A 27,115-nucleotide genomic window follows, 5' to 3' on the forward strand; every position below is an offset into this window, starting at 1 on the left:
ACATACTTTGTTAAACCTTGCATTACATCTTAGGCTCTGTACACACTGCTGTCAGATTTGACATAAAGAATAGCGTTGCACGCAGCGCTATTATTCCAGTGAAAATTACGGAAACTATACCAGACAGAGCTCATTATAAGACAATGGGGTACGTTGCAAACCATTGTTTTTTTGCGATGTCTAGTCACATTCCCGACACTTCGGTAAAGTTTCTGTAGGATCGCGAGATCACGCTGTGAATGACAGCACAGCTGCCATAAACGCCCCGAAATACGCCTGAAAACACTACGTGCGAACATACCCTTAACGGTGCCACAGCACAGCTTAGTATCGAAATACATGAATTAACAGTATTGAACCGTTTGCGGGTGTACGGCATTGAAATAGTGTCGATATTTCGAGGCATCATGAAACCCTAGTAGGAAGGCAAAAGAACAGCGGAAAACCACCACTAAAAGTGTATTTTCACATGTAGCGTAAATACGGTGGATTTTTCGCAACATTTTCATTAAGGAAAATCATGAAAAAAATCTGGCGAAAGAAAAACTTCACAAAATTAACCTGCAGTGCGTTTTTTTAACGAATGCTGCGGAACCGCTGGTTTACTGTTGCGTGTTTTCCCAAGTGAATTTAATGGGAAGGGAATATCCACACGAAAATCGCATATGTTGAGATTTTTGCAGCGGATAAGCTGCGATTCTTTATACTTCTCCGCCCAGGATGGCGTTTCAATCACAGGCTGCTGCGGTCACATGGGATGAAACGTCATTACAGAAGGCCCGGCTGCAGGACATCAAAGGGACTAGTCACCATGCCTTCAGGTAAGTTTAAGTGTTTTATTTTTTAACCTCTGCAGCGACAATGGTCTGGGTTTGTGGAAGGAATACCCTGCGAGGTCCTGGGCGGACTTTTACACAGCGTATCCGTCCTGTGTGGACATCGCCAAAAAGGTGGAGTAAACAGTGTGGGAATCCAGCCTTAACCACTTCAAAGGCCTTAAAGGGGTTTTCCAGCCAATAAAAATTGATGGCCTATCCTCAGGATAAGCCATCAATAGGTCATGGGTCGGTGTCCAACTACCGGGGATCCCCGCCGATGAGCTGTTTCGAAGGGACGGCAGCACTCATTCGTGCGCTGCTTCCCCTTAATTTCTTCTTGCTCACTGTGAATCTTTGACACGCATTTAGGGGCGATGCACAGGTATTGCAGCCTTTTCTCTCACTTACTTGAATAGGAGAAAAGGTTGCAATACCTGTGAATTGGCCCATTCAAAACAGCTGAAAGCCGGTGGCTTCCGGGATTCTGGCCCTGACCCATTAGCTATTAATGGTTTATCCTGAGAAGAGGCCATTAATTTTTATTGGCTGGAAAACCCCTTCAAAAATGACCAAGCCAGATTTTGGTAATCTGGTATAGTTACATTGTTTGTTCGGTTGAAAAAACATGTCCATCAAGTTCAACCAAGAGATGGGAAAGGGGATGTATGTGTGACTTAAATCCGAGAATAACTAATGACTTTGCACATTCAAGTAATTCTGAGATTGTTTTTTCAGCACATTTTGTACTTTGTCGGTGGTAAAATTAGACTGATACAATTTGCGTTCTTGTTTAAAAAAAAAAAAAAAAAAAAAGACTACAATATTTTATCAAATATATATTTACATATTTCTTTTTGCTGCACCTTTGAAAAAAACAAAAACCACTTTACATTTTGCACAATTTAGGACACTTAGAAATCTAACAATACTTTAACATTTTGAAGTACATTTTGTTTTGGTGCACCAAGTTTGCAGAGGCTCGAAGGTGTTCAAATGCCCCAGAAATAACCCCATTTTGAAGATTATGCCCTCAAAGGCCTTATTCCCTCGAGCGTATTTCACATGCGCGTTAAAACAACGGACGTCAGACGGATCTATGCAATTCAATGGGGCCATTCAGACAGTGTTTTTTCACCAAGCGTGTGTCCGCTGCGTGAAACTCACTGCATGTCCTATTCTTGGGTGAGTGAAAAAAAATGGACAGCACACGGACGTCATCCGTGTGCTGTCCGTTTTTTCACGCACCAGTTGCTAAAGAAATTAGGAAAAAAACACCTTCAGTTTTTTTTTGGTGATGTATAAAACGTGTGACATACGGGCTTAAAAACGCAGAAGCGCACCGCAAACGGATGCCACACGGAACTGGATCGCAGGGAAAAAGCGTCATTTTTTACGCACGCTAAAAGGACACGCTCGTGTGAAGTAGGCTTTAAGTGTTTTGACCCCACAGTTTTTTTTAAGGGAATTCATGCAACACAGGTGACCAAAAATATTACTGATTCTCCTATGAACAGAAATATCCACATTGTAGTCATAATGCGCTGTATAGACAAACGGCAGGGCCCAAAAAGGAAGGAAGCCCCTGGTGGCTTTCAGGACATAAATTTTGTTGAAAATATTTTAGGCTCCACTGCACGTTTAGAGAGGTGCAATGAGCGGTCAGAATGATAGAAACCCCACAGAAGTTACCCCTTTTTTTAATTTATTTTTAAAACTACACCCCTTAAAAAAGGTATTTTTCTAGGGGTGTAAAGAGCATGCGGAATGCAAAAAGGAGGAATTAATGGGAATCTCAGATAACATGGGTATATATTTTGTTTCCTTCAAATTGAATACATTTTCAAATTAAATGGGAGAAAGAAAAAAATACCTGCATATATCGGCTACTGTCTTGGGGGGTGGGGGGCAAACAGAAGAAAAGCGACACTATTTTCTCTTAAGGGAAGCATGTGTCTAAAAATTAATTGGACTCTCCATATCTCTAGGTCTTGCTAACAAAGAAGTTGTTCCACATTTGTATTATTCTGGTGCCGTTGTAAACCGCATTCTGGTCAGGAATGTAATAAAGTATTAGTTCTTACTGGTAATTTGGTTTCTATGAATGCTCCATGACCACACCACCACAGGGGGACTCCACACCCTAATAGGGACAGGAAACACAGAAAGGTTAAAAGCCCCTCCCCATCCCAACGTCATCAGTGTTTTACAAATAAATCTAAGAATCGCTAGGCACCTAAAAAAATATAGGGAGGGATATAAGGGTGCCATCATGGAGGATTCCTAGAAACCGAATTACTGGTAAGAAGTAATTCTATTTTCTCCATCATCCTCCATGACAGCACCACAAAGGGAATACCAAGTGATCACCTTTTGGGAGGGACCACTGCTTGAAGTACTTTTCTCCCAAAGGAGAGCTCATTAGTTGAAAAAAAGTCCAAGTCGTAGTGTCTAGAGAATGTGAGAGGGGTAGACCAGGTCGCTGCTCTACAGATCTGCTTGATGGTGGCATTAGCCCTCTCGGCCCAGGTGACAGAAACTGCTCTCAGAGTGAGCCGTTTGCCTGGAGGAGATAAATCTTGATCGCCTTTTTAATCCAATTCGTAAGAGTGCTTTTTGATATTTTTCCCTTATTGGACATTGAAATTAAATAAATAAGTTTGATCTAATCTCCATTCTAACTTGAAAATGATTAAATCTTCCAGTATTCTAAAATAAATAAAGGTTCTCTTCTCGAGAGCGCGTGAATTTCGCCAATTCTGGCTGATGTAAGCTCTATTATAAAAAATAAAAAAAATTACAAAAAGCGATAGGCCTCTGGATATTTGAATTAATGGACGGTTCAAAAGGCCACACAGATCGTCCTTTAACCCCTTAAAGTCCAAGCCTTTTTTTTTATTTTCGTTTTACACTCCCTGCCTTCTGAGCCATAACTTTATTTTTCCGTCAATGGAGTGTTTTTTTTGCGAGAGAATTTGTAGTTTCTATTGGCACTATTTATAAGTACCATATAATTTTTAAAAATACTATTTGGGTGGAATTGGGAAAAACAGATTCCTCCATTTTTGGTTTAGTTTTTAAGTCTTTGACCATGCGGTAAAAAATGACAACTTCACTTTATTCTGCTGGCCAATAAGATTACGGCGATACCAAATTTATATAGGTTTTACTCCTTTTACAAAAAGAAAAAACGGTTAGAAAAAAAATAAATAAATGAATACTTTTTTTCCCGTATTCTGAAAGCCATAACTTTATTTTTTCAGCGATTGAGAGGTGTGAGGGCTTATTTTTTTGCATCACAAGCTGTGGTTTTTATTGGTACCATTTTTTGATCACTTTATTACATTTTGTTCAAAGCGAAGTTGACCTAAAAAAAAAAAAAAATTTGCGATTCTGGCGTTTTATATATTTTTTCTTTTTACGGCATTCACCGTGCGTATTAAATAATGCTATATTGTAATGGTTTAAACTTTTACACGTGCAGCGATACCAAAATTTTTTTATTTTTACACGTTTCTTCAGAGAAATGAAAAATTAATTAAAAATGGGAAAAGGTTAACGTAAATGTTTTTTCGCCACTACTAAAAAAAATTATTATATATATATATATATATATATATATATATATATATATTATATATTCTTTTAAACATTTTTAGTCCCCTTAGGGGACTTGAGCCAGCTGGTACAATACTAATGTATTGCAGTGTATAGTCATTTTTACAGGCCCCTGGGCTGCCATAACCATTATAAAGCTGTTGGAGGGGGCCTCCCCCCTCTTTATAACGCCTCAGATGCTGCAGTCACGATTGACCATAACATGAGGGGGTTAAATGGCCAGGAACAGCACAATTGCTGTTCCTGGTCATTAGTGCCGGTTGTCAGCTGTAATACACAGCCAACACGCACAGCGTTAAGAGCAGGCTCAGCACGTGAGCCCGCTCCATACATCACTCCCCGCACCATGACATGCACTTACGTCATGGTGCATGAAGGGGTTAAGAACAATATTTAGATCCCATGAAGGGAGTAAATGCGAGACTTTTAGGAGAACGTCTGACGGAGTTAACCTTTTCCTACTAGATTGGAGTGTCTGAATAACAGGCCTCTAGATTTTAGGATGGACTTCACAGAAGCCATGCAGAAAGGCAAAGCCTTTGAGGTTCTGGGTTTAAAACAGGCCCCTGATGTAGGTCCATCAAAAGGGGTCAAAGTATGGGGTCTTCCAGTTTTAGGTTAGCACACCAACTTCTTTAGGGGCCACTTGGTAGCCACCAAAATGAAATCAATTTTTCCCTCCGCATCTTTTGTAGAACCCTCGGTAGAGGGGAATAGAAGGAAAGGCATCGTCCAGATAGTATTACCATTTGTGAGCGAATGCCTTCTCTTAACCCATAAGACTCCCGAGTAGGGGTGAAGAAAAAAAAGGGAACTGTGCAATTTCTTTGGGATGCAAGAGGTCTATCTGTGGAATCCCCCATTTCTGGGTGATTAACTGGAAGACTTGATTATTTAAATTGAGTTTAAACAATGTATGTTTGGATCCAGAATGTTTCTGTTTAGATAAAATCGGTCTGTATATTGCATGAGCCCCTGAGATGAATTGCTGTCAGGGATAGTAGGCGTGATTCTGCCCCCAAAAATATATTTGCTGCTAAAGCTTGAAGACTTGTTGGTCTTGTGCCCCTTAGTGGCATAAGTGGGCTACAGCGGTCATGTTGTCAGAATAGACTTGTACATGAGACCCCGCAATAAGATGACTTGATGCTTTAGGGTTCCCAAGCCACATTTAACGCCCGGAAATTTGAGGAACGGCGAGAGACTGTCAGGTCCCAAGTACCTTGGAATGTCTGCTGTAGTACCAGGGCTCCCCTTTTGCTGCCATCAGTGGTCACTCATAAAACTGAAAATTGATGCCGGAAAACTTTTTTTTTTCAAAATTATCCACCAGAGGAGTGAAAATTTCACATAACGGTAGAGAGGAATTTTCTTTTCCAGAGATACTGTCCAGCTGGAAGAATCCTGTATCAGGCTTTGAAAAGCTCTGGTATGGGATTGACACCATGCCACTGACTGAACGCACGCGGTCATGGGCCGAAAAACGCCGGCGTTAAGGAGTTTCTTAATGAGACTCTTCTTAGTTTCCATAAGGAAGTCATCTTCTGAATAATTTGAAGTCTCTTGCGCAAGGTAAAAAAAGAGGTTTCTTCTTGGGAAGTAGAATATAATTTTGTCTTGGCCTAAATTATGATTAGGGTTTATGATCCAGCCTAAATTTTGAAGAACCGGCCAGGTCTTTTTTAGGTAAATCCGCAAGAGGGGTGATTAATGTGCCACGATGGGAAAATAGTCTAAATAAAGGAGCAATATAAAATTAAATAAGCCACTAACTCTGCCATTAGCTTTGTGAAGATCCTTGGAACTGAAAAAAATCTGGACAGAAGGGAGAAAAACTGGAAGGAATGTATTTTTCAATCCTGGATGGCAAATCTCAGAAATTTTTGATACAGGGGATGAATAGGTATGTGGTAATAAGCATCCTGTAGGGATCTCGCGAGATTTGGTTTCACTTGCCGGAATCTCACAAAAAAAAAAAGAGTCAGAAGTGTCAGGATTCTGAGTACACATGACGTCCAGGCTGGATTTCATGTGTATTCATTATCAGGACACTGTAGTAATGTTAGGGCTTGTGTATGTAGCTGCACATAATGATATATCTATATCGCTAGTGCAGTGTAAATGAATGGAGAGGAGTGCATGATGCCGATTGGTTAGCGTCATGCACTCCTCTGTACAACGCCCACTTGGTCGAAAGTAAAAGTACGCCCACTTGGGCATTAAGAAAGCTCATTAGCATAAACCAAAATCGCTCCTAACGTTGTGAAAAAAGATCGTTTTTTTAAATAAAAAGCATTACTGTCACCTACATTACAGCGCCCATCTCCTTATATAGGAGACAGGGCACTTATAATGTGGTGACAGTCTCTTTAATGACTCAGCTGAAGCACCAACGATGAACTCTGTTGCTTGCTGCAGTAAAAAGGTAGGGACGCTAGGATTTCCTCCTTTATCTTCCGTTCCTTAAGTGAGCTTCCAGTTGGGCTAGCCAATGAAACATTGATTAGGCTACACAGATAGAAGCTACGTTAGTTTTTAAAAAGAGGTTTCCCAGGTATTTTTTCAGTAGACTTAGCTTTCTGATCCATAGGATGTTTGAGCTGAGGAGTCTTTGAACGGAAGTCTCGTTTGGTATTCAGGTAGTTTGGCTACCTGAATATAATTTTATTTTTTTTTAAATTCCAAATTTTTATTTGTTCATCAAAAGGGAAAGCAATGTTTAAGCTCCTCAGGAATTACTCGTCATTTCTCACAGTTTTCCCACTGTTTAATTCATTTTTGAATATTCTCATGCATGGACAAAACACGGTTTCTCCTGCTACCTAATCCTGCAATCATTTCATCCTGAACGGTTCTTTTTTTTTATTCCTTCAATCACCAGAGTGCTTCTTATGTCCTGAAGTTATCCATATAGTCGGGTGAAAAATATTTTCTATTTTCATCTACCATATCTTCAAGAATAGAAAACGGACAGCTTTTAGAATCTGAATAGTCCTCTGAAAAACAGAAAGAAAAAAAAAAGCTTCCTTTTTTTCACAACCCGGGTGGAAATAGAGAGCATATTTGATTGCAACACTGCTGCTAGAGACGACTATTTCTACTACGTAAGGGTTTCGCTCTCATCCATTAAAGAGTGTTATTCTTCCCGTAGAATTTTCCCTGTGCAGGCTCGACAGAGGGGTTTCTTAAGGCAATTGGTAGTTTATTTGTTTTTAGGACAAATGCCACATTTACGGGTTAGATGGGTCTTTTCTTTAGAAGGGGGGCAAATGCTTATATTTCCCTAGGTTTCTTGTTAGGGTGAAAACTGGGCCCTCCAAAAATTTAAAAAGGCTCCCAGATCCACAGACAGTAATGCTTACTTTGCCAGAGCTTGCAGTCTGCTCCACAGAACCAGAGCAGGAACCTTCTATCTAAGGTATTATAGAAATATATGGTTAGGCCTACCTTAGTAGACTGGACTTCTTGATCAGGGAGTTTTTGAATCTTGCCGCCGGGATCTACGCCTTCATCGTCCAATCCAAGGGCATCTTTCTCCAGGGCATTCAATCCATGGAGCTTAACCCCTTCCCGACATTTGCCGTACATGTACGTCATGGAAAGCATTGACTTCCCGCATCTTGCCGTACATGTACGCCGAATGTTTGGGACCAGCTCAGAAGCTGAGCCGGTGCCATCATTACCGGATCTCAGCTGTATCTTACAGCTGACATCCGGCTGTAACGGCGGGGACCGAAATTAGCTTCGATCCCCGCCATTAACCCCTTAAGTGCAGCGCTCAAACGCGATCGCTGCACTTAAGGTGTTTGCAGCTCATCGGAACCCCAGTAATGAAATTGCCGGGGTTCCGGTGGCTGCAATGGCCACCGGAGGCCTAATACTGGCCTCCCGGTCTGCCTAGCACCGAAGCCGGTCAAGATCCGCCCGGCGGCGGAGCCTGATCGGCTTCCGCAGCTGCCGGCAAGATGGCGCCGGGTCAGGAGCTGATCCGGCGTCATCAGCGGTGGAAGTCAGCTGTACTGTACAGCTGACATCCACCTGTAACGGCAGGAACCGGAGCTAGCTCCGATCCCTGCCATTAACCCCTTCGATGCAGCAATCGAAAGCGATTGCTGCATCGTAGCGGTTACTAGCAGATCGCCAGCCCTGACAGGCAATCGGGACTGGCGACTGCTGTTATGGCAACAGGGGAGACAATGGTCTCCTGCTCTGCCATTACGGAAGCCGATTTAGGCCCCGCCGGGAGGCGAAGCCTAATCGGCTTGCTGTCAGTGAATGACTGACAGATCTAATACATTGCACTACATAGGTAGTGCAATGTATTAGAAAAAAAAAAATCTGACCGTTGGACCTTCAAGTCCCCTAGTGGGACTTGAAGAAAAGTGTAAAAAAAAAGTATAAAAAAAGTGTAAAAAAAAAAGTGCAAAAAATAAAAGTTTGAAAACAATAAAAGTTTCAAGTAATCAAATAAAACACAATCCCCCTTTTACTCTTATCAAGTCCTTTATTATTGAAAAATAATAATAAACCATATGTATTTGGTATCGCCACGACCGTAACGACCGGAGGTATCAAAATATTATATTATTTATTGCACGCGGTCAACAGCGTAAAAAAAAAACGTAAAAAACATTACCAGAGTTTGTTTTTTGGTCACTTTGCCCTACAAATATTAGAATAAAAAGTGATCAAAAAGTCGCACGTATCCAAAAATGGTACCTATAAAAACTATAGCTCGTCCCGCAAAAAATAAGCCCTCATACAACTCCGTCGACAAAAAAATTAAAAAGTTATGGTTCTCACAACTTGGCGACAGAAAAAATACATTCTTTTTACAAAAGTAATTTTATTGTGCAAAAAGTTGTAAAACATGAAAAAGTTCTATAAATTAGGTATCGCCAGAATCGTACTGACCCGCAGAATAAAGGTAACATGTAATTTATAACGCATGGTGAACGCTGTATAAAAAAAAAAAAGAAAAAAGCTGTGCCAGAATTGCGTTTTTTTGTTTACCTGGCATCCCAAAAAATAGGATAAAAAGGTGATCAAAAAGTCACATGTACCCCAAAATGGTACCAATAATAACTACAGCTCGTCCCGCAACAAACCAGCCCTCATACCGCTACGTCTATGAAAAATAAAATTAGTTATGGCTCCAATAAGTCAGGAAATAAAAAAATATGCAGTTGTGCCCGAGGGGAACATTTCTTCTGTTTGAAGAGGCGATTTATCAAGGACCTAAAATTAGGGAACCAGGAAAGGGAGGGCCCAAACATATCCGCTGGAAGCGACGGTGCCCGTATTATACCAGGAGAACACTTCCTAGCAAAATTCCCCAAACTACAAAGGCGCGGAGTGTGGATCAAAAGGGGGATAATAAAGGACGCCATATATCAGTGCGACACTGGCCTGTGCAGAAAGGATTGTGTCACAGCGTAACACACATCTATGGATTATTTTATTGTTTTTTTTTACCCCATTATTATACCACCTGACTATGCCCCTTATATACTCCGCCCGGCTTACATATGCCCTACATTATAAACGGAAACACCAGTAAGACTCCAAACAAAACTACTACCAAGCAAAATCCACGCTCCAAAAGCCAAATGGCATTTCCTCCCATCTGAACCCTACAGCGCCCCCAAACAGCAGTTTCCTTCCACATATATGGCACCGTCATACCCGGGAGAACCCTTTTAGCAATTTTTGGGGTGTGTGTCTCCAGTGGCATAAGCTGGGCACGACATATTTGCCACTGAATGGCATATCTAGGGAAAAAAATCCCATTTTCACTCTGCAACATCGAGTTCACACTAATTTCTACAAAACACCTGCAGGGTTAACATGCTCACTACACCCCTAGGTAAATGCATTGAGGGGTGTCGTTTCCAAAATTGGTTCACTTCTGGGGGGTTTCCACAGTTTTGGGCCCACAGGCGCCCAGAAACCAATCCAGCAACATCTGCACTCCAAATGGCGGTCCTTCCCTTCTGAGCCCTGCCGTGTGCCCAAACAGCAGTTTATGACCACATATGGGGTATTGCCATACTCGGTAGAAATTGCTTTACAAATGTTGGGTTCTTTTTTTTCCTTTATTTGTTGCGAAAATGAAAAAATTTGCGCTAAAGCTACGTCTTATTGAAGAAAAAGGATTGTTTTTATTTTCACTGCCCAATTCTAATAAATTCTATGAAACATCTGTGGGGTCAAAACGCTCACTACACCCCTAGATGAATTCCTCAAGAGGTGTAGTTTCCTAAATGGTGTCACTTTTTGGGTGTTTTCATTGTTTTTTCCCCTCAGGGGCTTTGCAAATGTGATATGGCCGCCGCAAACCATTCCTGCTCAATGTGATCTCCAAAAGCCAAATAGCGCTCTTTCCCTTCTAAGCCAAGCCGTGTCTCCAAACAGCCGTTTATTACCACATGTGGGGCATTGTTTTACTCGGGAGAAATTGCTTTACAAATTTTGTGGTGCTTTTTCTCCTTCAGTCCTTGTGGAAATGAGTAAAAATAAGCTAAACCTACATTTTCTTTGAAAAAATGTTGATTTTTATTTTCAGGGCCTACTTCCAATAATTTCTGCAAAAAACCTGTGGGGTCAAATCGCTCACTATACCCCTAGATAATTTCCTCAATGGGTGTAGTCTCCAAAATAGGGTCACTTGTGGGGGGTTTCCACTGTTTTGTCTCCTCAGGGACTTCGTAAATGTGACATTGCCTCCGCAAACCATTCCTGCTAAACTTGAGCTCCAAAAGCCAAATGGCGCTCTTTCCCTTCTCAGCCCTGCAGTGTCTCCAAACAACCGTTTATTACCACATGTGGGGTATTGTTTTACTCGGGAGAAATTGCTTTACAAATTTTACGGTGCTTTTTCTCCTTTAGTCCTTGTGGAAATGAGAAAAAAAAAAAAAAAAAAAAAAAAAAAAAAAAAAAAAAAATCGCTAAACATACATTTTCTTTGAAGAAATGTTGATTTCAAGTTTCACGGCCTACTTCCAATAATTTCTGTAAAAAACCTGTGCGGTCAAAATGCTCACTATACCCCTAGATAATTTCCTTGAAGTGTGTCGTTTCCCAAATGGGGTCATTTTTGGGGGATTTTGACTGTTTTGGCACCGCAAGAGCCCTTCAAACCTGACATGGTGCCTAAAATATATTCTAACAAAAATAAAACCCCAAAATCCACTAGGTGCTCCTTTGCTTGCGAGGCCGGTGCTTCAGTCCAGTAGCACGCTACGGCCACATGTGGGATATTTCCTAAAACTGCAGAAACTGGGCAACAAATATTGAGTTGCATTTCTCTGGTAAAACCTTCTGTGTTATAAAAAAAATTGTACTAAATATTTATTTCTGCAAAAAAATATGAAATTTGTAAATTTCACCTCTTTGCTTTAATTCCTGTGACATGTGTAAAGGGTTAAGACATTTTCTAAATGTTGTTTTGAATACTTTGAGGGGTGAAGTTTTTAAAATGGGGTGACTTTTTGGGGGTTTCTAATATATAAGGCCCTCAAAGGCACTTCACAACTGAACTGGCCCCTGTAAAAATAGCCTTTTGAAATTTTCTTGAAAATGTGAGAAATTGCTGCTAAAGTTCTAAGCCTTGTGAGGTCATAGAAAAATAAAAGGATGTTCAAAAAACGATGCCAATCTAAAGTAGACATATGGGGGATGTTAATTAGCAACAATTTTGTGTGGTATATCTGCCTGTCTTACAAGCAGATACATTTAAATTGAGAAAAATGTTAATTTTTCGCTAAATTTTGGTGTTTTTCACAATTAAATACTGAACATATCGAGCAAATTTTGCCAGTAACTTAAAGTCCAATGTGTCACGAGAAAACAATCTCAGAATCGCTTGGATAGGTGAAAGCATTCCGGAGTTATTACCACATAAAGTGACACATGTCAGATTTGAAAAATGAGGCTCGGTCAGGAAGGTCAAAAGTGGCTAAAAAGAGGGAAGGGGTTAACAAATCTGAGCTTTGGAACACATGCGTTCCGCTGACCACAAGTAGTCAACGCAGCGCAAGGAATTGGCGTACCTTAACAGCCGGCGCCTCTCACATGCGGACGAGGCCCTGGGTATATGGCTGGGGATCTCCTGGAGGACCGGAGCTGTAAGTTACTTTAGACTTATTCAGCTTAACCTCCGAAAAGGTGCAGGGGGAACAGAAAGATTTGAAGCAGCCACAGAGGAGGAAGGATACAGAGTGACCTCCGCTGCCTGGTATGTAAGGTAAAACACAAAAAAAAAACAACACATTTACTAGAGACTGTTCCTCTCTGCCATGCCCCATAGGGACAGGAAGAGCACTGTTTGAGTTAGGATGGGGAGGGGCTTTTAACCAGTTTCCTTTCCCTATTAGGGCAGAGTCATCCTCCTGTGGTGCGGTTATGGATGACTGGAGAAAAACACTGTACTAGAGTGCAGGGCAATATATACAAAAAAAAAATATAAACATTTAGGAAAAAGTATCCATCCATGTGGCAAACTCGAGTTTGTTCACAAAATGAAAAACACAACTGTAGGGCTATAATGAAACGTTTTCATAGCAACTAGTCCTATTTAATCTCTGTGCCCGCGTAATGACCCCAACTATAAAGCTATTACGTTATTTAACCCAGTGTTTTTACTGTGTAATACAGACATTGCCCCGCTCCTGACAATAAGTGCGTGCAATCAGCATGAGGTGATGTGGCTTGCCCAGCACTAATCAGCGGCGGCTCCAGCACTAAAGACAGAGAACATGGGGGTGTTCTGTAGTGCGCCCGCCATGTTCTGTCTTTAGTGGCAGTAATCATTAGTGCAGTGCTGGTCGCATCACATCACGCTGACCGCATGCGCCCACTTCTCAGGACTCAGGAGCAGGGCAATGTCTATTACACAGCCGCAGCCCCGCTCCAACAACATTTATGTGTTACTATACTTAGCTGTGCGGCCGCAGAGCTTAGTATTGAAATACATGAACGGTATTGAACCGTTTGAGAATGCACAGCATCTAAACCGTATCAAAATTTCAATGCATCATGCAACCCTACATTTATGTTTCTCTTTGCAAACGCCTGGACACCAACTGTTGTGGGAATCCAACAGTTTTTCCTTACTGTCCAGCAGGCCCCTGTATTTGCAGCATGGAGGGGTTTATAAAGGGGAACAATTGCATAAAAGTTGTCATTAGACGAGGTACCTTCTGTGCATAAAATGGCTTTATTAGGTTCCACACTATTTTGCCAAAGATGCCAATAGTTTCTGGGAAACCTAAGGGACTCGTTTGGTATTCCCTGTCTTCGTAGATTTTAAAACCGAAGGTGTAACCCATTTTGCTCTTGCAAGCCTTGTATAATTTTACCCCATATCTGGCTTGTTTGAAGGGGGATGAACTGACGAAAAGAAAGATGGCCTTTAAAACACATAAGGGAGTCATTACAGATACATTTTGGTCAGGGGCATATAAAAATGTAGAAATAAATCCCTTGGAGGACTTCCGGTGGGCAGGACATCCAGGATGGCAGAGTTTTAACTCTGCTCTTGAACCACACCGCTGCATCCCACTTCTAGATCGGGCATCAGAGGCTTTTGCAACCCCAGGACAGGATATAAACCTGGAGCCATAACGGACATACATTGGGCGCCAAAAATATACCCCCAGAGTCTGCCCAGCAGGTGTGCGTAGGAACGCTGCAAGAGGCAGCAAGGCCGAGAGCAGCCATCTTCTGAAACAATCCGCAGGAACCAGGGCCTATTTTCTTGAGACGCTCTGTTTGCAGCGGCACAAGAGACCACTGGAGACTAGGGGGAAAAGGATAGATGTCCGTTCCAGACTAACTCCCCTCAACGTAGTGGGATAAATAGCAGTGCTGACTGCCGACGGAACCTCACACGCTAACCTACATCCGACCAAGACAGGACACCTGTGGTGTGCATCGGATAGTGAAGGTGGCCTCACCGATATCGGACTCTACACCACTATTCAGTGGCATATAAGTACTCTGCATTGCTCTTTAATATTACTGCCTCACTGAGACACACCATATCTATGTGGATAGGGGAGGATAAATCCACTCCATATACTATTCTTTGCACATGCTTTAGTGACATGTTGAACAAGATTATCACTATACTCATTAAGTACTAGTGTTGGAAAAACCACTGTTATAAAAGTTTTGATTGCCATCAAATGATCGCTTTTGACAATATCACAACACTAAGTTTTACCATCTAAAAACCTTTTAATGTTGGAGTAAACCCTGTGATTACATGCGGACTGTTATTCATTAAAAAAAAAAAATTGGGCAGAAAAACTGTTGTAAAAGACAGTTTACTGCCACCTAGTGGCCGCTTTGAATGTCCCACCACATACATATTTACCACCTAGAATCTATTGACACTGAGGAGAACCCTATGCTTATGAACTGCCATCCATTGAATGCTTCTGCTGAAAGTACTGCTGCTACGAAAGAGATTCTACTGTCCTCTAGTGGTTACTACCGACCAGAACAACACTCCATTTTGCTATTCAGAGACTTTTAACCCCATCCCAACACTCTCCGTATATATACACAAGGCGGTGTCGGGAAGTGTTTCCCGCAAAGCACAGTACAGTTACATTGCAGTCGTAGTGCGGGCTCAGGAGCTGTGCCCACACTATCACCACCGGGTGTCGGCTGTATGTAGTAGCAAAGTAGTGCTGCTATACATAAAGTTCAAGGACAATTGCCATAAATAAAAGGGTATTTATTTGTATGAAGCTACACGTTGAAGACGTTGGTACAACGTCTTCATCAGGCCAACACGGGTAGTGCCAGTGGTAACTGGAGGCCCAATACTGGCATCCCAGTCAGTCGGGGCCTAAAAGGCTTCCATAGCCGATGGAAAGATGGCACCGCCTCAGGAGCTGAGCCGGCGTCATCAGCGGTGGGTTTCAGCTGTAATAGCAGGGACCAGATATAGATCAGATCCCAGCCATTAACCACTTAGATGCAGCGATCTCCATCTTAGTGGTTTGTTGCATAGTAAGCCCTGTGATACCATCGCAGGAGTGCCGACTGCTACTATAGCAACAGGAGGCCTAAGAATGGCCTCCTGCTCTGCCAATTAGGCCCCACCCACAGACCGAGCTTACTTGGCCTGCGGTCAGTGAACGACAGACAGTTCTAATACATTTCACTACATAGGTAGTACAATGTATTAGAACAGCAATCTAACAGTTGGACCTTCAAGTCCCCTAGTGGGACTAAAAAATAAAAATGTTTCAAGTAATAAAACGCTATAGCCCTTTTTCTCCCTTATCAAGTCTTATTTTTGAAAAAAATAAACCATACATTTTTGGTGTCGTCGCGTCAGTAATGGCCTGAACTATAAACATATGTTATTTATCCCACGGTGAACACCATTAAAAAAACAAAACAAAAAACACTATAAAGCCATGGCAGGAATGCGGGTTTTTTTTTTTTTTGGTCACTTTGGCTTACAAAATTGGAATAAACAGCGATCAAAAAGTTGCATGTATCCAAAAATTATACCTATAAAAACTATAGCTCGTCTCACAAAAAACAAGCCCTCATAAGGCTCCAGCGACAAAAAAAATAAAAATTAACTGATTCAGAAAATGGGGACAGAAAAAAAAAAAAAACAAGTTTTTTTACAAAAGTAATTTTATTGTGAAGAAAGTTTGTAAAAACATTAAAAAAATAAAAAGTACAATAGACCTGGTATCGTCCGAATCATACTGTATCACAGAATAAAGTTAACATGTAATTTATAACGCGTGGTGAACGAGATATATATATATATATATATATATATATATATATATAAAAATAAAAAAAAAAAGGCCACATACTACTAAGTCTATGAAAAAATAAAATAAAGTTAAAGGCTCCAAAAAGTCGGCAAAGTAAAACATGCAGTTGTGCAGGCCCGAGGGGAACATTTCTTGTTTCAAGAGGCAATTTATAAAAGGCACTAAAAATTAGGGAACCAGGAAGGGGAGGGCCCAAACATATCTGCTGAAAGAGAGGGTGCCCATATTATACTGGACAACACTTTTATACTGTGTGGGGGGCATTATACTTGTGTGGGGGACCAAGGCGTCATTATACTGTGTAGGGGCAGCTATAAGGGCAATATACTGCGTGTAGGGCCCACTGATTTGGGGCCCACTCAGATGTGTTTCACCCCCCGTGCTAAACCCCTAGCTATGCCGCCGATGGATGGGTCGGTACCCACCATCAGCAGCCACAGTCGGGCCTCAGCGACGCACAGCAGCAGCAGGATACCTTGAGCCCGCCCCACCCCCCGCCCAATTGCCGTTGTGTTCGATGCTGCAAGGACTTATTTTTCGAATGGAGCCAAGTACCGCATCTAACTGAACAAAAGTCTCTGCCAAAAGGGGGTCCCCGGTCTCCGAAAGTTTGGGATCCGCTGTTTTAGAGGAGAGTTTGGTGACATATCTTTCATTACTATGGCTGCACAGAGCTGATATAACTGCTACTTTTAGGGTTCAGCTCACACAGTGTTTGCTGGCACTGATTTTGCTGCAGAAACCGCATCAGATTCAGTGGCAAAAAGTGAACAAAAAAAACCTGGTATTTCCAAAACTGTGACGGAGGTAGTTTTCTTTCTGCCTGACAAACACTGTGTGAACTTACCCTTAGGTCCCCGGCATTCTTGCTCCTCTGACTTGCGGTGAGGTGTGTTCTGATCTGAACTTCTGAGATATCATCTTGTCCCCTCAGAGTCAAGATAATGTACATGAAATAGAGTAATATTAACCTGCACTACTGAGATTGAGTTTGCGCTACTAGGACTTGTGCAAGCAGCATAGCAGTCAGCGCACAGTATTAAACCGGTTATATTTGGTGGCATTATGAAGTAAAACTTCACACTGCTGGAGATTGCCTTTAAAATTTGTGGTTCAGATTGTGTAGCATAAATAAAATTGGCATTGCTTTTATACATATGCATTTGTGAAGAGACGCTCTTGCAAGGGGCTCCGCACTTTATTCTTCTGGTTGTTGGACTTCTCAGTATATACCAGTAGCCATTTTTTCTTCCTAAGGGTATGTGCACACGATAGCAGGCATTTACGTCTGAAAAGACAGACTTCAGGAGAAAACAGCTGCCTCGTTTCACACGTAAAAGCTCCTCCTCACATTTTGCGAGGCTTCTCCGACAGCCGTAAATTTTGAGCTGTGCTTCATTGAGTTCAATGATGAACGGCTCAAATTACGTCTGAAAGAAGTGGCCTGCACTTCTTTTGACGAGGCTGTATTTTTACGCGTCGTCGTTTGACAGCTGTCAAACGACGACGCGTAAATGACAGGTCGTCTGCACAATACGTCGGCAAACCCATTCAAATGAATGGGCAGATGTTTGCCGACGTATTGTAGCCCTATTTTCCGACGTAAAAAGAGGCATAATACGCCTCGTTTACGTCTGAAAATAGGTCGTGTGAACCCAGCCTTAGATTTTGACCAGTGTCCAAAATTTAAAAGGAACATATCAGCAGGATTCAGGCCCCCAACCGTCTCTCCAACAGGATAAAAGGTTAACAATGATGCTCCTCTGTAATCTGTCCACAGAAGCATAATTGAGAAAAAAAAAAAAATCTTCTGGGTCATCTGGGCGTTGCGGTTATCCTGAATGTTCAGGCACTCTGGTACCTAAACACGTCCCTTATAGATTTATTGATATCGGAGGCAGGACTGCGTCACTCAGATCTCTCAAATCCCGTACCTGCGCTGTTCTATGATGGCGGTCTCTGTACATTACATACAAGGACCCCCATCATCCATGTATATTCCATTGGGAGGCACAGTACTCTTGCCATGGGGCGTAGATATGGAGTACACTGTGGACCAATAGGATGCCTAAAACGCTGGTATATGGCAGAAGTCCAGCGGAATCTGAAAATATGCGCCGAGCCAGATAGACCAGAAGAGGGATCTCCTACACTCATCATTGGAACAGGGTAAGCGCACGGATATTATTTTTACATACAGTGAAGGAAATAAGTATTTGATCCCTTGCTGATTTTGTAAGTTTGCCCACTGTCAAAGTCATGAACAGTCTAGAATTTTTAGGCTAGATTAATTTTACCAGTGAGAGATAGATTATATAAAAAAAAGAAAAAAAAGAAAATTACATTGTCAAAATTATATATATTTATTTGCATTGTGCACAGAGAAATAAGTATTTGATCCCTTTGGCAAACAAGACTTAATGCTTGGTGGCAATACCCTTGTTGGCAAGCACAGTAGTCAGACGTTTTTTGTAGTTGATGAGGAGGTTTGCACACATGTTAGATGGAATTTTGGCCCACTCCTCTTTGCAGATCATCTGTAAATCATTAAGATTTCGAGGCTGTCGCTTGGCAATTCGGATCTTCAGCTCCCTCCATAAATTTTCGATGGGATTAAGGTCTGGAGACTGGCTAGGCCACTCCATGACCTTAATGTGCTTCTTTTTGAGCCACTCCTTTGTTGCCTTGGATGTACGTTTCATTGTCGTGCTGGAAGACCCAGCCACGAGCCATTTTTAATGTCCTGGTGGAGGGAAGGAGGTTGTCACTCAGGATTTGACGGTACATGGCTCCATTTATTCTCCCATTGATGCGGTGAAGTAGTCCTGTGCCCTTAGCAGAGAACTACCCCCAAAACATAATGTTTCCACCTCCATGCTTGACAGTGGGGACGGTGCTCTTTGGGTCATAGGCAGCATTTCTCTTCCTCCAAACACGGCGAGTAGTTAATGCCAAAGAGCTCAATTTTGGTCTCATCTGACCACAGCACCTTCTCCCAATCACTCTCAGAATCATCCAGATGTTCATTTGCAAACTTCAGACGGGCCTGTACATGTGCCTTCTTGAGCAGGGGGACCTTGCGGGCACTGCAGGATTTTAATCCATTACGGCGTAATGTGTTACCAATGGTTTTCTTGGTGACTGTGGTCCCAGCTGCCTTGAGATCATTAACAAGTTCCCCCGTGTAGTTTTCGGCTGAGCTCTCACCTTCCTCAGAATCAAGGATACCCCACGAGGTGAGATTTTGCATGGAGCCCCAGATCGATGTCTATTGACAGTCATTTTGTATGTCTTCCATTTTCTTACTATTGCACCAACAGTTGTCTCCTTCTCACCCAGCGTCTTACTTATGGTTTTGTAGCCCATTCCAGCCTTGTGCAGGTCTATGATCTTGTCCCTGACATCCTTAGAAAGCTCTTTGGTCTTGCCCATGTTGTAGAGGTTAGAGTCAGACTGATTAATTGAGTCTGTGGACAGGAGTCTTTTATACAGGTGACCATTTAAGACAGCCGTCTTTAATGCAGGCACCAAGTTGATTTGGAGCATGTAACTGGTCTGGAGGAGGCTGAACTCTTAATGGTTGGTAGGGGATCAAATACTTATTTCTCTGTGCACAATGCAAATAAATATATATAATTTTGACAATGATTTTATTTTTCTATATAATCTATCTCTCACTGGTATAATTAACCTAGCCTAAAAATTCTAGACTGTTCATGTCTTTGACAGTGGGCAAACTTAAAAAAATCAGCAAGGGATCAAATACTTATTTCCTTCACTGTATGTATGTATTTTATTAGGCACTATTGGGGTATTATACTGCATGGGGGCATCAATAGGGATATTCTACTGTATGGGTGCAGCTATGGGGGCATTACACTGTGCAAGGAGCAGTGTTGGGTATATTATATACAGTAGTATACAGCAGGGTCAGGGGAACTATATTAATTCAATGGCATGCAAAGAGACGTGGCACGCAAAAAGGGGTGTTGCCTAAATATTGTTTATTAATCGTAATGCTTATTATACATATTTAATGAATTATGATTTAGGTTATAATCCCAGAGCCCTACATAGCAGCCAACAATCACTGTTGAGAGGGGCAGGGGTCCTAAATAAATATGGTCTGCTGGTGCAGTGTGTGTTAGTTGAAGCTATACAAGTATAATTGGTAGGACTAAAAAAAAATTGCAGTTTATGATAAAGAAGGAAACAATAGCGCCTTACTCGTATAGTGTCAGTTTGGTGCAGTTTTGTCATGTACTTTCTTTAGCTAAAAACAGGACTGGATCATAAAAGGGCAAATAAATATAGAAAGGAAAGACTTAGGGTATGTTCACACGGCAACGCCAAATACGGCTAAAATTACGGAGCGCTTTTCAGACGAAAACAGCTCCTGAATTTCAGACGTTTCTGCAAGTGCAGGCGTTTTTCGCGGCGTCCATTACAGATGTAATTGGAGCTGTTTTTCAATGGAGTCAATGAAAAACAGCTCCAAATTACATCCCAAGAAGTGCCATGCACTTCTTTGACGCGGTCGCCTTTTTACGTGCCGTCTTTTGACAGCGGTGCGTACAATGACACCTCGTCTGCACAGAACACCGATTTCAATGGGTCTTACAATGGGCAGATGTTTGGAGCCGTTTTTCCAGGCGTAATTCGAGGCGTAAAACGGCGTGTGAACATACCCGTATTCTCCTCAGTCCAGGTTTTGGTCTTAAAGGGGTTGTCCCTTAATCAGCTGTTCCAGCTGCCTCCGGGCACTAGTTGTCGTGCAGTGGCCGGTGTCGGGAGCAGATGGCTCCATACGCTGAATAGCAGCCGTGCTGCAGAACTGCAACTCTGCTCCTATTCACTTGAATAGGAGCAGAGCTTCAGCGCAGCCGCTATACTGTGACTGGAGCCATCTGCTTCCAGGAGGGACATCTGCTGCCCGGAGGCAGCCGATCAGTGCGGGCTCCGGGTGTCAGAACCCCACCGAACATATACTTTATGACCTATCCTGTGGATTCACCGCTGCAGACAGTATTTTTACACACTATTATGAACTTTTGTTTTTTTTTAAGCTAGCTTTCTAATTTTGTCACGTTTTCTGCTAGCCATTTACCAGCAGCATTTTTTGCTTATACCACTGCCGTGTGTTCATTTACATGATAAAATTTGTATTACACAGGACTTTCATTGAACTACCTTAGTGTACTGTTTGTAGAAGTGAATTGTACTTTTGAATCTGTTCTGTATCTGAACCCCTTTCACAGGAGGGCTATGAAAATCAATTCTCGGCTCCCAATACCCCCGGCAATCAGCTTAGCAGCGATAAATTTGCCGTGGCCACTGCAGAGGAAATTTAGTATTACGTGAAAGTCATTCAGATTAATCAAGTCCACAGAAGCTGCTCTGTCCGCTCTGATTTGGGGGGGGGGGGGGGGGGGGGTCCCGAGCAGGGGATTCCACTTAATTATGTCAATATGCCATAAAAGAGCACATGCGCTTGGGTTGTCCACATGGTACAACCACTTTGAGCCCTTAGTCTATCAGAGACATGTTCTTATCATTCAAACGAGCGTAATACTCATCCGTGTGCTGTGCACTGAAATCACTCACAGCACACGGACCCATGCAATTCAATGGGACCATTCACATATGCATAGTTTTTCACGCCTGTGTCCGCTGCGTGAAACGCACAATGTCCTATATTGCTGCGCTTTCACACACCTAGTTGCCCATCGAAGTCTACGGGTGAGTGAAACTTACGTACAGCATACGGACGACATCCGTGTGATGTTAGTGTTTCCCGCATGAAATACATTAAGTAGAGAAATAAATAAAAGAAATGAAGTGCTTGCACAGACGTGAAAAATGCATGCCACGCTGATGCCAATACGCAACACACATGGACAAGAAATGTAGAAAAACGTTGAGTTTTTTTTTTTTTTTTAACGCGCGCAAATCGGGCACGCTCCTATACAAGAGGGTAACATTAAACTACTCATATGGAGGCTGCAATTCATAGAGATCTCTCATGGTGAAAGGTTATCTTAACGCAATAAGGACATAGCCTAGATTGGGCCTTCAAGAGGTGTTAAGGAGGTGAAACAAAATAGATTTAATTTGAAAAATCATTAACCCTCACAAAAAACATTATAACCAATAAAAGGCTTATATGGCGTACCCGTTATGCCCAGCGGCTCGCTCATAAACCCGCTGCAAGATCTCGCAAGTCATCGCGGTTCTGACTAAAGACAGAGCTGTATAAAGTAATTTATGTAGCAGTTAATGTATATAGAATATATAAACATTGATTACCACAATATAAATGCTATATACAGTGCGGTCTTTAAATCAGATGCGCGACATCTTGTGGCTTTGCACTGCATGCCACCGGGGTTTATGTGAGCACTGCTGGGCATAACAGGAGCGGATGGACAGGAAGTTTAAAGTTATATAATTAGTAGTTTTTTTTTTTTTGAGGGGGGGGGGGGGGGGGGCTTTGGGATGCACATGTCTTTTTGATTGCTTTTTGTGGGAGGCCACATGACCAAGAAACAAATAACATTTTTGCCCACCATAATATAAAGCTTTTTGCAAGGGAAATTCTTATTCTTTTCTATTAGCTTTAGGCCTTATTTAGATGAACGTAGGGAAACCGACGTGAAGAACGGCAGTCTTTCCAGTCCAAGTTGCCCCCATTTTCACGGATCCCCGTATACCTGAATCTAAAGAGGGATCCGTGAAAACTGAAGAAAATAGGACACGTTCTATTTTTCAACGGACTTGTCACACGGCCGTGATCTACGTTAGTCTGAATAAGGCCTTATTTATTTCAGTCCCTCTATGGGACTTGAACATGTGATCCCCTGATTACTTTTAGAATACATAGCAATTCATTTCTGTACTGAAATGTATAAGGGTATGTTTACAAGCAGTGTTTTCAGGCGTATTTCGGGGCATTTACGCCTCGAAAAACGCCTGAAAAAAACGGAGGCTGAACGCCTACAAACATCTGCCCATTGAAATCAATGGGAAAAACAGCATTTAGTTCATACGGGGGCGTCTTTTTACGCCTCCATTTAAAAAAAATAATAAAAAAAAAAAAAAAGCGTAACAAGACGCTCCGTAAAAACAAATAGCATGTCACTTCTTGAGGAGTTTATTGGAGCGGATTTTCCATTGAACACTATGAAAAACGCCTCAAAAAACGCCTGAAAAGAACCTCCAAATTTCATTTTCAGCTTAAAAAAACGCCTGAAAATCAGAGGTTGTTTTCTCTGAAATAGCTCCGTATTTTCAGACGTTTTTTGTTAAGCGTGTGAACATACCTAATGCCTGTCAGTGTTAGGCTATGTTCACACTGAGTTTTTTGACAAGTTTTTTTTACGCGGAAACCGCCCCGCAAAACTAGTCAAAAATGGCCCGAAAATGCCTCTCAATGGGAGGCGGAGGCGTCTTATTCCCACGAGCGGTAAAACCGTCTCACGGGAGAAAGGAGGGACATGCCCTATCTTTGGGCGCTTACGCCTCTGACCTCCCATTGACATCAATGGGAGGCAGAGAAAGCGTATTTCGCTGCGTTTTATGCCTGCGGCGCTCAATGGCCGCGGGCGAAAAATGCAGCGAAAATCTGCCCCAAACTTCCGAATGGAATTTTGAGACAGAATTTCCGCCTGTAAAAAACTGAACCCAGCCATAAGGTATGTTCACACGCAGTGTTTTGAGGTGTATTTTGGGGCGTTTACCCCTGAAAAACAGAAACTGAACGCCTACAAACATCTGCCCATTGAAATCAATCGGAAAAACAGCATTTAGTTCATACAGGGTGTCTTTACACCGCGGTTTTAAAAAAACGGAGAATAAAAAGACGCTCCGTAAAAAGTAGTGCATGTCAATTCTTGAGGCGTTTTTTGGAGCGGATTTTCCATTGAACACTATGAAAAACGCCTCAAAAGAAGCTCCAAAATAAAAGATTCATTTTCGGCTTCAAAAACGCATGAAAATCAGGGGCCGTTTTCTCTGAAGATAGCTCCGTATTTTCAGACGTTTTTTGTTAAGCGTGTGAACATACCCTTACACTGACAGGCAGGGCCTAACAGGCTCTCGTACATGGGGGCCACCCAGCGACCATCGCAACCTATCGATACCCCGCAATCACTTTGTGGAGGTGCCAATGGGCTAACAGAGGAAACTTCCTCTTTCTGTAAAACCAGTTAGATGCCGAGGTTGTTGGAGTTGACACACCATTAGGGTCAGTTCACACTGAGTTTTTTTACGGTTTTTTAACGTGGAAACCGCGCCAAAAAACAGCCGAAAATGCCTACCATTGATTTCAATGGGAGGTGGAGGTGTTTTTTTCCCACGAGTGGAAAAACCGGCTCGCGGGAGAAACAAGGGACATGCCCTATGTTTGGGCATTTACGTCTCTGACCTCGAATTGACATCAATAGGAGGCAGAGAAAGCGTATTTTGCGGCGTTTTTTTGCCCGCGGCGCTTAATGGCCACGGGCAAAAAACACTGCGGAAATCGGCCTGCAAAAAAAACTCAGTGTGAACCCAGCCTTTCGGTTGTGTAATAAAGCCAACATTGTTTTTATGGCGCAGTGTGAGAATTGGTTTAACCCTTTCAGGGCAGGCATTTTTTTGCTTTTTCGTTTTTCACTCCCCACAACTTTATGTTTCCGTCAATAGAGTGGCGTGAGGACTTATTTTTTGCGGGAGGAGTTGTAGTTTCTATTGGCACCATTTAAAGTATCATATAATGTAGTGGGAAACTAAAAAGACAAAAAAATAATCTCGGCGGACTGAAATTGGAAAAAAACGCATTCCTCTATTGGTTTTTTTTGGGTTTCGTTTTTACGCCTTTCACCATGCGGTAAAAACGAAACCTTAACTTTTTTCTGTGGCTCAATCAGATTACGGTGATGCCAAATTATGTAGTTTTTAAAAAATATATATTTTACTACTACATTACTACTATATTTTACTACTACACTATTTACTACTATTACAAAGAGAAAACTGTTTAAAAAAAAAAGTTCGCCACATTTTGAGCACCATAACTCTTATTTTTTTGGTCGATTGAGTGGTGTGAGGGATTAGATTTAGGTGACTAATTTTAAAACGCTGTTTTGTTTTTTTACGGTGTTCACCGTGCAAGTTCTATAATGGTATATATTTTTTGTTCAATACTATTAACTTTATTTATTTTTAAAACATTGTGATTGGCCGCAGCACTTAAGGGGTTAATTGGCCAGTAATAGAGCAATCACTTTTCCAGGCCGTTGGTCCCCGGTGCGATTACGTAGTGGTGCGCAAAGGAGTTAAAGTGGTTTTCATGTATGTAAACAAAGCCTAACGGGGATTTTCCATAATCATTATTTATCACCTATCCACAGGATAAAACAGGTGATAAATATCGGACCGTTGTGAGTTCGACCGATGGAACCCCCACCGATCGAGTTTACCGTGCCGTTCCTGGGAGCCCCATAGGAATGCAGCGGTAGTGCACATGCCCGATCACCACTCCATTTATTTTTAGAAGTAAAAGGAAAGTGAGGCAGCACTACCAGATTTGTGAAAAAAAAAAATTACCCGTTTATTCCACTAGTGTGTGACGTTTCAGCTCAAGTATGCTTGAGAAAGGCTCACACTGAACTGAAACGTCACACGAGTGGAATAAACTGATCATTTTTTTTTCACAAATCTGGTAGTGCTGCCTCACTTTCCTTTTACTTCTATTGAAGGGTCATTGGACTGAACTAAGAGGCTTGCACCCAACCTATATCTTTCCGTCTAGTGCTGCTGATATATACTTGTTCCATTTATTTCTATGGGGCTGCCGAGCACTATCTTAGAAAGTCCCATGGAAATGAACGAGGTGGTGGCCGAGCATGGTATTTCCAATTTGCGATTATATATGCATTTATAGTCTAAAATAAAATTAAATAAAAAGTCACATTTTACCTGAAAATGGTTCCCAAAAAACAAGACCTCATGCTACTACATTGGTGCAAATCTGCAGAATACAGTTTGTACCCCAATGAGAAGTCAGCCCAGTGCTCTAGGAACCCAGAACCTTCTCCTCTACACCAAGACAAGCCATGCATTTAAGGCCTCATGCACACAACCGTAGCCGTGTGCACGGCCGTGATTTTCGGGTTGGCCGGCTGCGGACTGTCAGCCGCATGCACATGGCCTTTGTTTTCAATGAGCCCGGACCGCAGAACCGGCCCGTAATAAGACATGCCCGTTCTTTCTGCGGTCCGGGCTCCCGGGCCGTGCACGGACCGCAAAAACTACGGTCGTGTGCACGGCCCCATAGAAAAGAATGGGGCCGCAATTCTCCCGTGGATTTTCGGGGGAATTGCGGCCGCAAAAACACGGTCGTGTGCATGAGGCCTAACTCCGAGCTCCCGCTGTCTTTCCGGTGATGTGCATTGCACCGGCAGATTTGAATACTACCTTGGAGGTCCTTCCCTTCAGCTTGTAGCCTAGTTCTTTAACAGGTTCCCGACCGCTGGCCGTATTTATACGGCCAGCGGTCAGGGTCTCTGAAGTTCGCCATATATACTATTTACGGTGTCACTTCAGAGACTGTGCACGCGCGATCGCGTGCACACAGCTGTATGCCCTGGCTGTTGCGAACAGCCATGGGCACTGGGCAGAATGTCAGGGGTCAATCTTTTAGCCCCTGAACATGTGATCGCTGTGACAACCAATCACAGCGATCACATGCATTTCTGCATAGAAAACAGTGTGCACGCGATCGCGTGCACACAGCCCTGTGCCCACGCTGTTACCAACAGCTCTGAGCACTGGGCAGAGTATCAGGGACCAATCTGATGGTCCCTGAACATGTGGTCACTGTGAAAACCT

General features: G+C 42.3%; 1 protein-coding gene across 2 annotated transcripts in view; it reads right to left on the reverse strand.

The window, feature by feature from the left end:
* DRAP1 (DR1 associated protein 1) overlaps positions 1-27,115 on the reverse strand; it is a 59,328-nt gene that overhangs the window by 17,552 nt on the left and 14,661 nt on the right. The gene's annotated exons all lie outside the window — the stretch shown is intronic.

This window comes from Rhinoderma darwinii, chromosome 9 (genome assembly GCF_050947455.1).
Source record: "Rhinoderma darwinii isolate aRhiDar2 chromosome 9, aRhiDar2.hap1, whole genome shotgun sequence".
Classification (NCBI taxonomy): Eukaryota; Metazoa; Chordata; class Amphibia; order Anura; family Rhinodermatidae; genus Rhinoderma; species Rhinoderma darwinii.